Source organism: Emydura macquarii, unplaced genomic scaffold (genome assembly GCF_026122565.2).
Source record: "Emydura macquarii macquarii isolate MOO-44397 ecotype Brisbane River unplaced genomic scaffold, CSIRO-AGI_Emac_v2 contig_1253, whole genome shotgun sequence".
Taxonomy (NCBI): Eukaryota; Metazoa; Chordata; order Testudines; family Chelidae; genus Emydura; species Emydura macquarii.
In genome coordinates, this window is record NW_027131390.1 from 63,317,243 (window position 1) to 63,330,729 (window position 13,487).

The 13,487-nt window shown below is 43.2% G+C and overlaps 1 protein-coding gene across 4 annotated transcripts in view; it reads right to left on the minus strand.

Annotated features, from left to right (window-relative positions):
- The window catches only part of MYO1B (myosin IB), a 169,017-nt gene extending 156,334 nt beyond the window's left edge, over positions 1–12,683 (minus strand). For all 4 annotated transcript variants that reach the window (XM_067549001.1, XM_067548999.1, XM_067549000.1 and 1 more), the window contains exon 1: positions 12,587–12,683. The gene's annotated coding sequence lies outside the window, so the exon portion shown is untranslated. The remainder of the gene's footprint in view (positions 1–12,586) is intronic.
- Positions 12,684–13,487: the final 804 nt, after the last annotated feature.

Genomic DNA, 13,487 nt, shown 5'->3' on the forward strand with positions numbered 1-13,487 from the left:
ATTTAACATTTTTGAGATTATTCATGTTATTGTGATTTTTTTATTTAGAATTTTAAACTACATTGGATAAATTACTCCTACCACATTTAACTTGTGATGGCAGAATCCCCAAAGGAGCTGTATGCTCTCAGGGATTGCCCCTTGGTGCTTTTATTGACATCTTTTTGTGACTACGGTATAAATATGTTCAGAAAAATCATGAGATATTCTGTATATAACCACAAAAGGCAAAAGCCATGAGAGTTATATCTACTGAACAGAGGTTTTTTCCCTCCTCCTCAACTGACTGAAGATTAATTGAGTGCTGAAGAATGAACAATATCGTTTACATTTGTCCTATGCTTCTCTCATTTACTCTGATGTCCATTATATTAATATTAAAAAGGATATTGCTTATTAAAAGACTACTTTTTGGTCCATTTCCAAAAGATAAAGCACTTCCATTTTATTCACCTGTATGCGTAATTTTTCAAATTACTTGTAATATTTATTTTATGTACACAGTATCTAGTTGGTACCAGTTACTGCATTAGATTGTTGACCAATTTCCTAACTCAGTGATTTGTATTTTTACTTTATAAAAAAATCTCTGCTGGTTACTCTGGCTTTATAGGCTTTGAGGAGGATGCTTGCTACTGAAACATCAGCCTGACAGGCTTTTTTAGCACGTAATAAAAGGTAGTCTTAAAATATCAAAGATGTTTTAGGCTCCTCTTACTCTCTGGGTAATTTCCATTTCCATTTTGAATTATATCAACAGGTTTAAAAGGTCATAGGTGTGATGTACCTTTTTTTTTTTTTTTTTTTTTTTTTTTTTTTTAAAAAACAAGAGCTTATTCTGTACCCTGAACATAGCTTTCCTATTTTAAGTTACTTCTGTTTTTTGGAGTGAGTATGTTGGTTACTTTCCCACTCCCCCTATCCATTTTCTGTATAGCTGGGAACAGCTCCCTACTAATGGGCTCAATCCTGATTCATGGAACGTGGCAAAATTCCCACTAACTTCAATAGGACCACAATCCATCTCATAGAGAATATTTACTTTTAAACTTTCTTTAGCCACAGTTTAACTGTAGAATTTTGTAAACATTCTCATCTCCAAATCTACGATAAACAAACTTGACATCAATTTTTTTTTAAAACCATGTGTATCCACTTTTAAACCTACATTGTTAAAAATAACACCTCAGATGACTATCATTAAAAATAGAGAAATATTCTTTCAATGTTTTTTGGATTTGTTTTCTTTGGGGACTTAAATACATTTTTTCAAAAACAGAACCACTTCACTGCAGTCTCAGTCAATTTCCTTATGTGGGTCTCTCCACTCAGAGAGAAAGATAAATAATTTTTTAAAGAGTAGAAAAATGAGACTGTAAAACAACAAAAGTTGTCAGAGAAACTCAGGGACAGGTGTTGAACCTGAAACAAAACTTAAAAATACATCTTTTTTTAAATCACAGTCTAGATATTTGGTTGAGTGCGCCCTTTGAACGACCTGAATTTTTAGGCCAGACTGGTATTTAGTATAGAACATTAAACACCTGGGATACAGTCAGTTAAGAAAATTCTAGTTTTTACTACTATTGGCTGTATAGCTTAATTTCAGTACAGACAAGATGCCCTTTTAACTAGTTACCTTAATCTTTCAAACTGCTCTTAAATTTAATGCTAATTTTTTATTTCATGCCTGATTCAAAGGTTATGTTTGCATAACTACTGAAGAACAACCAAGTACACCAAGGTAGGAAACTTTTTTGTTTATTTTAGGTGACATAACTTGGGCCTGCTAGCAGGCCAGAGTTCACATTCAAAGACCCACTAACAGCATATCCCTGCACATTTTGATGTATAAACGGCCAGTCTTCACCACACACCGTCAACACATTTTTTCCAACTGAGGCCTCTCTCCTTTGGGAGAGATATTACATTCAACACCAAGCTGTATGCCTCACTTACACTCCTATAATAATAAAAATTAATACTTTTACTTTCCTTCTCTCTCGCTCTCACACACACACAGCGCAAATCATTTCTTTACCCAGTCAGTGTACTAACCACACACCTCTGTGCAACATGGGACAGCTGGAATTATAAATTTCTATTTACCATACATCAACAGTCAGATGTGCCTCAAGGTAGGTCCTTATATTAAAAAGGGTGTGTTACAGTTAATGGAAATCTTGCTGTCAAATCTATGCATGCTGTTTTGACATATTTAGCCTGCTGCTAAATGCTAAGTTGACGACAACAGTCAAAGACGTCTGAAGAATGTGAAGGAGGATGACCCCCCAAAAATTCAAGCAAATACCAAACATCTAAACACTGGATCCACCCGGGGGTGGGAGGGAAGGATGCCACACACATAAACCTCATGCTGATTAATACATTCGATGTACCACGAGATCAAGTTCTTCTCCCCATTGGCTACCAAGCCAATCAAATGCCTGATGCTTCAGAAAATCCAAATCCCATAGAAAGAGATTGATCTGTCTCTGAGCAGGAGCCACTCCCCTTCTCATCACCAGTCCTTGAATGGTGAGTTCTCATGAGATCTGATCTCCCGACTGCCCAGCCATACAAGGTGTTGGATGTAACATGTCCCTGTAGCCTCCATGTAACCATACACTTTTGCAAGAACCAATTGTCCAAAGTAAAGCCAGGAATGTATGCAGATGCAAGCTCCTTCTGACAGTAGCTTTTCAAATTCTTCATTTCCATGTTTGGTATGTATAACATAAGAGGAAAGACAAGTCGCCTGAAAACCACCAATATCCTGACATATCCCGCACCAAAGCTCCGTAGCAGACCCCATATTCACCCAATCTAATCTGCCAATCCCGAAACACACCCAATCCCCTGACAACCCCGCCCTTCAACCTCAGATGGTACTTGCAGTCCCATCCATCTTTGAGAAGGCAGGTAAAACAGATGAACTGTGAAGTAGGATGCAAGAGGCTAATCCCCTGATTCACAATAGTTCAAATGGTTTCATCAGCTGCAAAGAGACAAATGGGAAATCTGCCACTAAAAGGAGCATAACGATTGTTCCCTCCCTCCCTTCTAACCCTCAAGAACCTGGAACTCTTTTCAGCTCTTTCCCATGAACAACATCTGTTATAAGAGACAAAAACAGTCACACAGCTGAGGAAGGCAGTGGTTCCCTCTACATGCCCCAAGCAAGTGAAGTGCTGTGCATAAAACCAGGACACTACCATTAAAAGGAAGACCTCAAATGTCTTGACAAAAAAAATTCTATCATCTATTAATATATTTTGACACCTGGACAAAATTGGTCCCTTAGTGACAAAGCCAACAGTTGAGCAGGCATTTTTTTATGAACACACCACCCTCGTAGACAGGGGACTTCAGAAACATTACAATTCAGACATTCATTTTAAAAGGGTATCGTAGATCTGTTTCCCTGCCATAGTTTTCCATGACTGTTTGTGCAGCACACTGATTTCTCTTCCATGGAGGCTGGCATTCTTGGTAACAGAAAAGCAAACAGAAAGAAGGGTTTTTTGTTAGTTATTTTTAAAGAGGAAGAAGAGATTTTGCATACAGAATAGCTCCAAATTTTGAGCTAATAAAGTAGCGTGTCCCTTTAAGAAAGAGAGAAAGATTAGGTAAATTCTATTTTGTTTATTTTTAAACACAATACAGAAAGTTTGTGTTTCAATAATATTTACAGTTTAGATTGTGGATTTTCATGCTCAATTGTCATTTTCACCAGTACATTAGAAATCACATTATAAAATAAATCAAGTTTTCCATCACCTTAACTGCTTTACCAACAGATGGCCTCAGACAATGGAGATAGCTCTAAAACTGGCAATTCAAACCCACAAAGATCACTGGAGTCAAAAAAGCACATGTAGCTAAGTGTCAGGTTACTATTAAAGCCTAGAAAGATAAACACAGGAGATTAAATTTAGTTTTTAAATGTAAATTTCACAATTTTTGTGCCTGATACCTTCCTAAAATAGACACAGAAGTCACCTCATGGGGGGGGGGGGAGAGAAAGAGTCTCTCTCACAGCATACAAACTCATAACTATACAAAGACTGAGCTTTTCCAAATTCTGTTTCAGCAGAAACAAAAGTCAGTTGATGGTTTTCAGGATTTCATAATGAATGCATCTGCAGCCATCCCCTTAACTTAGAGTTGTATTACAAGTTACCAGGAACTCTAGAAATCCATGTGCACTAAATTCTTATGATCCTAAGTCTCTGAGAGCACCTCACAGATTTCTCATATCCTCAGTTTGGTTTTTTTCAAATAAAAGGCTTTTTGCATCTTTTTGGTTGCCAAGGTAACCTTCAGAGCCCAGTTAGAGACCAGGGTAACTCTCAACATGCTCTTTGTCCACAGACCAGATGGCAGCTAGTAGCATTTTGCCCCTGCTAGATAGAGGGCTTCCAACATTTCAGGCCTCAACTGCAGGTTTTCCATTCCTAGTGTGGGTCAGTGAGGAAACACCTCTGACTGGCTGCCTTCCCACACCACTGCCTCCAGTGGCAAGGCAGCAAATCAGAGCTGTTCCACAGGCTGAAGGGCTTCTTCCTCACCATGGAGAAGGCAAAGCTCCCTCTCACCACACCAACCCCTCCCTTAAAGAGCTGGGAGCATTGATGAAAAATGCTCTGCCCTCCTGCTCCACAGCTGGCTCTGCAGTTCCTACTCTGACTCCCATTGCAGGCTGCCCCCCTCCCTCACCAAACACTGGGACTGGAAAGTAAAGAAATTCTCTCCTACTCCCCAGCAATGCAACACGCACACCAGCAGGAGTGAGATTCCCAGCTACCCCCTCCAGCACCTAGAGAAGAAGCAGAACTCAGAGTAAGACAGAGCAACAGGGAAAAGCGCACCAGCAGACTCTGAAGACAGGGTTACTATCCACAAGTTGTTTTTAAAACAAGTTCTTTTTAACTATCAAACAACTTTCTATTCAACTGATTTTTTTAAAATATCAGTTGCCTTTTGTATCTTCTTTCCTTCCCTGCCTACGACCTATTCCTCTCCTTCTAGATCATGGTATAGTCTTTCTTGCATTGTTTACAAATGTACATTTCCTCTTTTCATTCTCTCTCCTTCCATTCTCTGACCTTTCTTTGCCTTTGTTGAGTTCATTCTTCTCCAAAAATCTCACCTCCAAATACCATACTTCTCAATCACCCCTCTCCACCCACACGCATCCACTCACATCAGTCCATAATATTTTACCAAACACTCAGCAACTATATGGTTAAACCTACTAGCCAGGGCATAAACTAAAGAGACCCTCCCCCCGCCATTCTATCCCTACCCTCTTCTTCCCTCCCTCCATTGTCTAGCAGCAGCCTCCCCACACACCTCCACAGCTGGGGGGGGGAGGAGGGGGGAAGAGTTGTTGGGATTCCTAGCAGGATGTTATGCTCACGTGCTCCAACTTTTGCATAAGTAGGCATTTGATAAACATGAACCCACTGCCCAACCTTCTCAAGCATCTAGAAGGAGCATTCCTATCTTTTTGCTCCCCGCCCTATGCCAAAAGACTTCTGGCTGCTTCCTTGGTGAGTGGGAGAGCTTAGCTACATTCAGCCAATCCTGAGCCTCCTAGCTGTTGTAATAGGAGAAGAGGATGATTCACAGCAGCCTCTTCATCTCCCAGCCTCAGTTCTCCTTACTAGTGAATGTCTCCAGTGCCTGTCTTATTGTTTTGCAAAGCTATAGAAGAGGGAAATTGAACAGTTTACTGTCCATTTCACAGCCAGACATGATTTACTTAGCAGCAGAACTAACTCTCTCTAATAGTGGCATCCTGCTACCCCTTATTCAATGATCTAGAGGCCATATTAGGCTCTCACTCTTGGAAGTGGTTTCAACATTGGTGAATTAAAGTATTGAGTCAATTTCTTCTACTCTGCTTATAAGTTTTTCAGAGGCTTAGTGTGCAAAACAAAACACACAGGTATCCACATTTTGTTTTTAAGTTTCAGGTTAGTAATTTGCAGGATCATCTAAATGCGTGAGATTTAAATACAGTATCAGCATAATATACCCTCTCCATCACGTGCATTCACTGGTGACCTTAGGGCTGTTGCTTTTTAAAAATATAAAACAACAACATGTACCTATGTTCACATACTGTGGGAGGGGGTTATACTATATGGACTCCAAACAAGGAAGAAAATATTGGCTAGGTTTTGGACCTATCAATCTTAATCTCCTGTTATTCATTTGATATAAGTTTTTCCTTCTTATAGTCACTACTGCAGTTTAATCTTCCCTATTAATAATTCTCAGTGCCACTGTAGAAGGTGCAAGTGATAGAAAGGAAAAGTAAAGGGGTAGAAATTAGGGGAGGGAAAGGAGACAATAGAGAGTTTTCAGAGTATATCTGTGCGCTGGGGTAGGGAAACTTGCACTGTTGCAGATCATTCTGAACATGAATTAGCACAGTCCAGTGCTGTTAATCTGGCACCGTTCACAAGCACTTAAAAATAACAGCTTTCTGCTGATGGTGGTGAAAAATAAGCACCTCTTGGTTATCTATTGTTTGAATACTGAGAGATTTGCATTGAGTAATTTCAATACAATTGCGCTCACAGCACCCTCTTAACTGCTGAGCTTCTCAAATTGTCACCTACCCCTTCTCCCTCCCACCACACACACACAATTGTCCCTTTACCACACCCATTCTTTCCCTGCATCTGGTCCTCTTGCCCGAAGGCAAAGGAATGCTACTTATGTCCAATCCAGCAACGCCCCCTCTGTCAAGGAGAGGGCAGATCAGAGATTTTGAAGATGTTTAGGACGGAAATGAGCAGCACACCCACACCAAAGCAGTTACTGGCAGCACAGTATACATGCAAGTCACGGCCAGGAAAATGGTCTAAAAGAGCACTCTGCACCCGCACAAACCTGAACAAAGCCTTGGACATTCTAAACATTTCTTGCCTTCACTCTTGGCAAATTCTGGATCTATGGGCTCCTTATCTTGAGCCTTCAGCTTGTTTACTGAATTTTCTGTCTGCTTGCCTAGGTTTAAACTTCATCTGTTGACTGCTTTCATTCCAAAGTGTGGAATTGTTAATTTCCTTGCAAACTTTTCATAAAACAGAGAGGAAGAATGACATCCTTTCCTCTTGTCCACACTATTCTCAACTCAGTCTTTCCTGCTATACTGTCTAGACCAGGCTTGTATTCTAGTTTTTTGCTATAGAAATATCCTCTGTTACAGATTTCCAAGTGTATCCCTTTGACAGACTGTTAGAATGAAACAAGTTACTTTTCATCTCCCCCAAGGTTACTAGCATGATCAGAACACAGCATGAAATAACCACAAGTTTAGTCACCAACAGAGATCACAAACTTTCCGTGGTGAGAAGGGGAGACACAGGCTACCAGTTTCTGCCAGGATTTATGCCTTCATCTAAAAGAAAATTATGTTTCTTGTCCTTGTGAGTGTAAAAATTAGATCTGAGCTACGTCTGGATGATTAACTGGTATAATATTGTCGTCTTAAGTCCACAAACAGTTTCAAGCAGCAGCTGAGCTTACCTGGTCAGTTTTACAGCTGCTAATCAAAGCTTGGGGACAATAGCGAAGGTGGCAAGAATCATGTAACTTTTATTCTGTTTCTGGGGAAACTAAGTAGAAGCAAGACCTGGACCTATCCAAGGAACAGCCCCACCATCAAAGGTTGGGCCGGCCTCTTAAGAGGAGGTGGGTTCAGCCCCAACTCTCATCTAATTATCAGTCAGTTAGTGATGGCTGTGGGTTAGTGGTTGGCGCAAGTGAACAAGCATCATGTGCTAATAGCCCATGTATGGTGTTTCCTCTAAGAGTATGTCTACATTGCAATTAGACACCTGTGTGCCAGGTGACCCTTGCTCACAGGGCTCATGCTGAGGGACTGTAACTGCAGTATAGCATTCTGGGCTTGGTCTGCAGCCTGAGGTCAGGGACTCCCACCTCACAGGGTCCTAGAGCCCAGAAGTCTACACTGCATTTAAACAGCCCCTTAGCCCAAGCCCGAGTCAGCTGGCACAGGCCAGCCACGGGTGTTTAATTGCAGTGTAGACATACCCTAAGTGGGAGTCTGCTCAGCTGGTTAGGAGAGAGGCAGACATGCAGGGGATCCAAAGTCAGAGAGAACTAGAAAAGTGGCTGCATACTAGCTGAAGCTCCCTGCAGTGAAGGCAAGAGCAAAAGTCATTGGGGGATGGGGGGAAAAAGGACTCAAATGGGAATTGGGAGGCCTGTAGTAGTAGCCTGGATTAAGTAGCACAGACAGATGTTGAGGGGAGTTGACACACTTGTTTAAGGGTTCAAGCTGGGAATTCCAGGGAGAGGGGATGTAAAGTTTCCTTCTATTGCCCTGCAATCACAGGGTACAATGGACTGGTGAGTTCAGGAGGGGTACCCCTAATCAAAAAGGGAAGGATTACTGGACATCTGTTTAATTGAACTATAATAAATACAACTGCAGAAATGGTGTTTGACTTGCACAAGCACCTCAGACAATTGTGAGAATCCTAAGAATGGGGGAATGGAGGCAGGGGCAGGAGTCTATGTCAGCTGAGAGGAGACCCTGTTCTACCCACCACAAGAATTCAGACACAGCACCCTGGCAGGAATCCCAATGCTCTCCGTAACACTATGGATTTGGACTGCGGCAAGGAGGACCTATAGTCTCTTCCACTAGCATCAATACAAAAGAAAAATCTGCACCTGACCTTCTGTTTCTGGGAACCATGAAGCACAAATTAACCATTATTGCCCTTTTCTGTTGCTTTATGATAAAATGTTTAGAAGTTTTTAAGAAAATGTTTCCTGCCTGAACTTTAGATTAGAAATATCAGGTCTTCATTTCTTTCTATTCTGTGGATATGAATAGTGGTGTTCCCTAAGGATGTAAGAAGAGATGTTACTCTCTTCTCCCCATCCCCCAAAATGCCCCCCTCCCCTAGGGGAGGGGAAGATGCAGATCAGGTTACAGCCTTCTGGGCTCAGACATCACTATTGTGGTCCTCTTAAGACAGTGTCATAGTCCTCCAGCAAAGAGGGGAGGAGACTCATGCAGCTGATATTTTAAAAGGTAAAAAGGTGGAAGGGAATGAAATAGTGAGAGTCCATATTCACCAAGAAGTAGTAAAGCAGCTGCTTTTCCTGTCACCTTTTAGAACTCAGGAAATTCCCCAACTCTTGAAACATAAGTCACTAAAATGTTTTTCATTTCAATTTGTTGTTAACTTAATAAAAAAGGATGAATGAAATACAAGGGAAGATTTATAGGACAATTTGGCATTTTAGCTGCCAGAAATAAGATCAGGGTTCTATTGCCAGACTGTTTAACTTTCCCCAGTATGCAAGCATTTGTCCTATTTCTAACCACATGTAGAAGTAGATGTGCTATACCAACCAGATTGTTCTACAGTACACAAAGCTGTCCTGCAGACTATGTTCCACTTTGCCTTTCTTCCCCTTTCCTCACTGATTCCCAAGCTACCCCACTTCTGCTATTACTGCTGTCGGGGAAAGATGAGATCAGAATCCAGCGTGGAGAATTTCTGTTCCCACAGAGCTCAGAAATTTGATGATCTCAGAGGATTATGTGAAAGGAGACCCCTGACATCTTCTGTGCATTGCCAGCAGCCCTTCAAGAGCTTTGCTGAGGTTTCCAGTGTCTCTCCCCCACGTCCTCCTCTCATTTGTCTGCCTTTCTCTTCTCCCTTCCTGTCCTACAGAACCACAAAAAGGCTCAGAGATGTACACTTCTCCTAAAACAAACAATTTTGCTTTACATTAAATTTAATCTGGCTAATCTAACTCTGTAGCTAAACAACCACCTTAAATCCATGCTCTGTCCTCTCTTCTCTAGTTCCTATTTCATTCATAAATATGATTTGAAATGGGGCTCTTACTTCAGAAAAAGTTAAAGAACATTTTAAACCAGTGAGCCCGTGCTTCCTCTTGAAGATATTTTAATAAGAGTTCCTTCATCTTCTGCTTAGTCCTGTAGAACAGTCATAATCCTGTTTGTAGTATGCATACAGAGAAGCAGCCATTAAAATATCCAATGTACTCCAACAATTAACATGTAGTTTCCAGCAACATCTTCTATTCTAGGTATGGGGGGAAGGGAAGTGTGGTTCTCTAAGAAACCATGGTGTGGTAACTGTTGGCAAATTCTTACTTCAGTTTTGACCATTGTATATTGCTATCGGAATAACTGTGATGATACAAACAGTAAGTTTTACTACAGAATCAAGTCAGAAACAAAATGCTGCACAGAAAAACACTATTCACATTTTTATAATCAGAAAGAAGACAGACAGCTGGAAATAAAATATAAGCAGAGGAATTTTATGTTCTAATACACTTAAAATTGTCCCACTGTTGAAGGCCAATTTAACTAATGTGTCAGCTTATTTCTATCTCCTAGCAAAACTTGGAGAAAGCCTTGCCTTTGATACAGGGTTTGACAAAATGATGATTCATCCAAGGAAGGATGGTAGCCTGTTGCCACCCTTAATTCACAATTAACAATAGAATAGCCGGATATGGTAAAATCATGACACTAAAATTGCAGAGTCAGACATTTTATTGGACCTTTGATGTTTTCCAGAGGTAATTTCCAACCTAGCCTTATTTCAAACAGTCAGTTATTTCCAATACACATACTAACAGCTCTTGAAGCATATTTTATTTAATATTTCATAAGCTCTTTGGGACAATGGCCATGCTTTATCTACACATATAAATTACCAATTATTTTGAGTTGTAAGACAAGGTACCTTAAATACTGTATCTGTGTCTTTTTCAAGTTATTAGTGTTCAAGCAGTGTTTGCCCAATCATAAGAAGGCCTTGCTAGGTGTAGCCATTGTTTCTGAGGGGGAGTCCTATTCACTTATGAAGGAGCATTATTCCCTCCTTAAAAACCACAAGCATAACAGATACAAAACCGGGCATCCTGGTATATCACAACTTAATATGCACAGGCAATTTTTATCATGATCAATTTGCCCTTCAAGATTCATCTCATACCTACATTACACTCCAAATTTGGGACATTTCCATAATTGTCCAGGTCTGAAAAGTCTTTCCCAAATAATAGTCTCCTCTCCTAGAGATTATTTGTTCTTGTCATTTTAAATTCCATTCCAAGATAATGACAATCTCTTCCCACAATCCTCCCCATAAATGTATCTGTACAAAAATTAGTCTAAGCCATCAATTTGAATTAAATTAAGCTTTCCACACAAGGTAGCTGCTTTAAAAAACAAAAGCAGACATAGTGATCTCTCTCCAGAAAAGCACGCACACACTGATTTTAGATTTGGTTTTAAAATCTGGACCATCTTTATGCTTGTGGACATCAGAACTCATGGTAAAATTAGGCTTCCTAGAGGTCTGTAACCATCCACTACTTGCTAATGAAAGCCATAACAGATCTCTATCATTTCAAACTAAATGCTTTTATTTGAAGGAGTCATCCCTGGAAGGGATTTCCAATGCAATGTTACATATTGTGATTCATGCATTTAGCAATCTAGTGTTCTTTAGTGGTTTTTCCCAGACATTCCATGGAGTGGGTTTTTCGCTCTAGTGTCATGGTTGAAGTTAACCCTGTCGATACAGTTTTGTAACAGCTGTGTCTATCCATCTAGCCCAAGTCACCATAAGTATATTTGCCTCTTCCTTTCCTTTTAAGAATACAGAGCCTGCAAGGCAGTCTCCTATGTGAGTACCAGGTGGGATTCCATCTCGGCAGCCACCGCCAGACTGTGTGGCACAATCACAACACGATTAGGTAACTTGTTGCAATAGTCAATATTCAGCAACACTCTTCACAAAGGAGCAAACACCAAGGGAGCTGAAAACACACAGCCCTTTCAACAGTTGACTGCTTACAGCTCACAACCCCCTCTTCCCCAAAACACACATACACACACCAGGGTCTGGAGAACTCTGATACAAGCCTCCTCTGCTCCGCAATCTGGTTTCAATCCCAGCTGAATCAATCCCATCTCTGCGGGGAAACAAGAGCCGGGACTCCTCAATCCCTTTCACCAAGACTAAACAAAGAGGGCAGGCGGGGGGAGCCTCCAGTTCCCACACAAACACGGCTTCACCTGGAAGAGTCCCGCCTGCCCACTTCCCCTCCTCTCCGGGAGCTTTGTCCTCCCCACACTTCCCTTCCCAGGCTCCACAAAAGCGCGTGCAGGGTAATGGCAGGGGGAAGGGGTCCCGCTACCCGACGGGCATGGAAAGGGCTCGGGGCAACGCGGCAACAGAAAGACACCGACCCTGCGCCCCCAATGCCAGCATGACTGGCGCCATAACCTCTGACCCCACCGCCCAAACCCTAACACCAGCTTTTCCCCTGGTCTCTTCCTCTGCCCCCAGATCGTCCCTGCCCCACTCACAGCCCCCAACCCGCCCCCACTTCTTCCCTGCCCCAGCCCAGTTCTCAGCCCGCCCCAGGCACAGCTCCCACCCCAACCTGCCCCAGCTGCCTGCCCCTATCCGCCCCTGTCCCCGCAGCGGCCCCTCAAAGCAGCGCTGCCCCCCACTCCGCGGCGCGGGGTCTGTACCTCTCTCCACGACGGGCGATCCCCGGGCGCCTTCCGTGCCTGAGTCCCGCAGCCCGGCGCGCTCAGCCACGCTGCGGCTCCGCCAGTGCAAGTGAATGGATTGGGGCGCCGGGCGGCCGCGGCCACGCCCCTGCCCCTCCCCCTCCCCTGCCCTGGGCGGAGGCAGCCGGGCGGCCGAGATTGCGAAGGGGCTGGGACGCTTCCACCACCTGCGGCAGCCGGCCAGAGCGGGCCGGCCGCGGCTCACAGCGCCCCCAGGCGGGCTGCGTCGGAGGCTCACCCGGCTCCGGCCCTCCCGGGGAACTGCGGCCCGCTGCGAGGCGGGGTGAAGAGACGTCGCCCCTAGGTCTGGGCTCTCTCCCGGCGGCCACGCGGCTCTCAAAGGTGGGCGCCTCGAGCGAGGCACCCGCAGGCCAGGGGAGCTGGGGCTGCTCAGTAGCTGGGAAGTAAGTTCGTCTGACCCCCCACTCCGTGAGCCGCCTGGACTCTCGTTGGGGGCCAGCCTGCGGGAGCTGAGGGCGTTGTGCAAAAGCCTGGAAATAAAGGTGCTGGGGCACCTCCTGGCGTGAAGTGGTTTCCATTATATAGAGGGTTTATAGTGTGTGTGGTTCAATGGGTCTCAGCTCCCCCCATCATACAAATTGTCCCAGCACACACACACACACCCCTTGCAAAGGTCAAAAATAGAAGAAAAGCAACCAAGGAGAAGTTGCAATGAAGTGTGCATCCTTGCCCCCTACTTAAGACTCCCCTAATAAGGCAGCAAACATTTGCAAGTTAAACGGGGGGGGGGATTTCTCTCTCATTCCCCTCCGTTCTAAAGCATACTTTGGTGATAAGGCATGCTCCAGGAAAGGGTAGCCACAGAGAGACAGTGGCCTTGGCTTTCTCAACCGTAGGT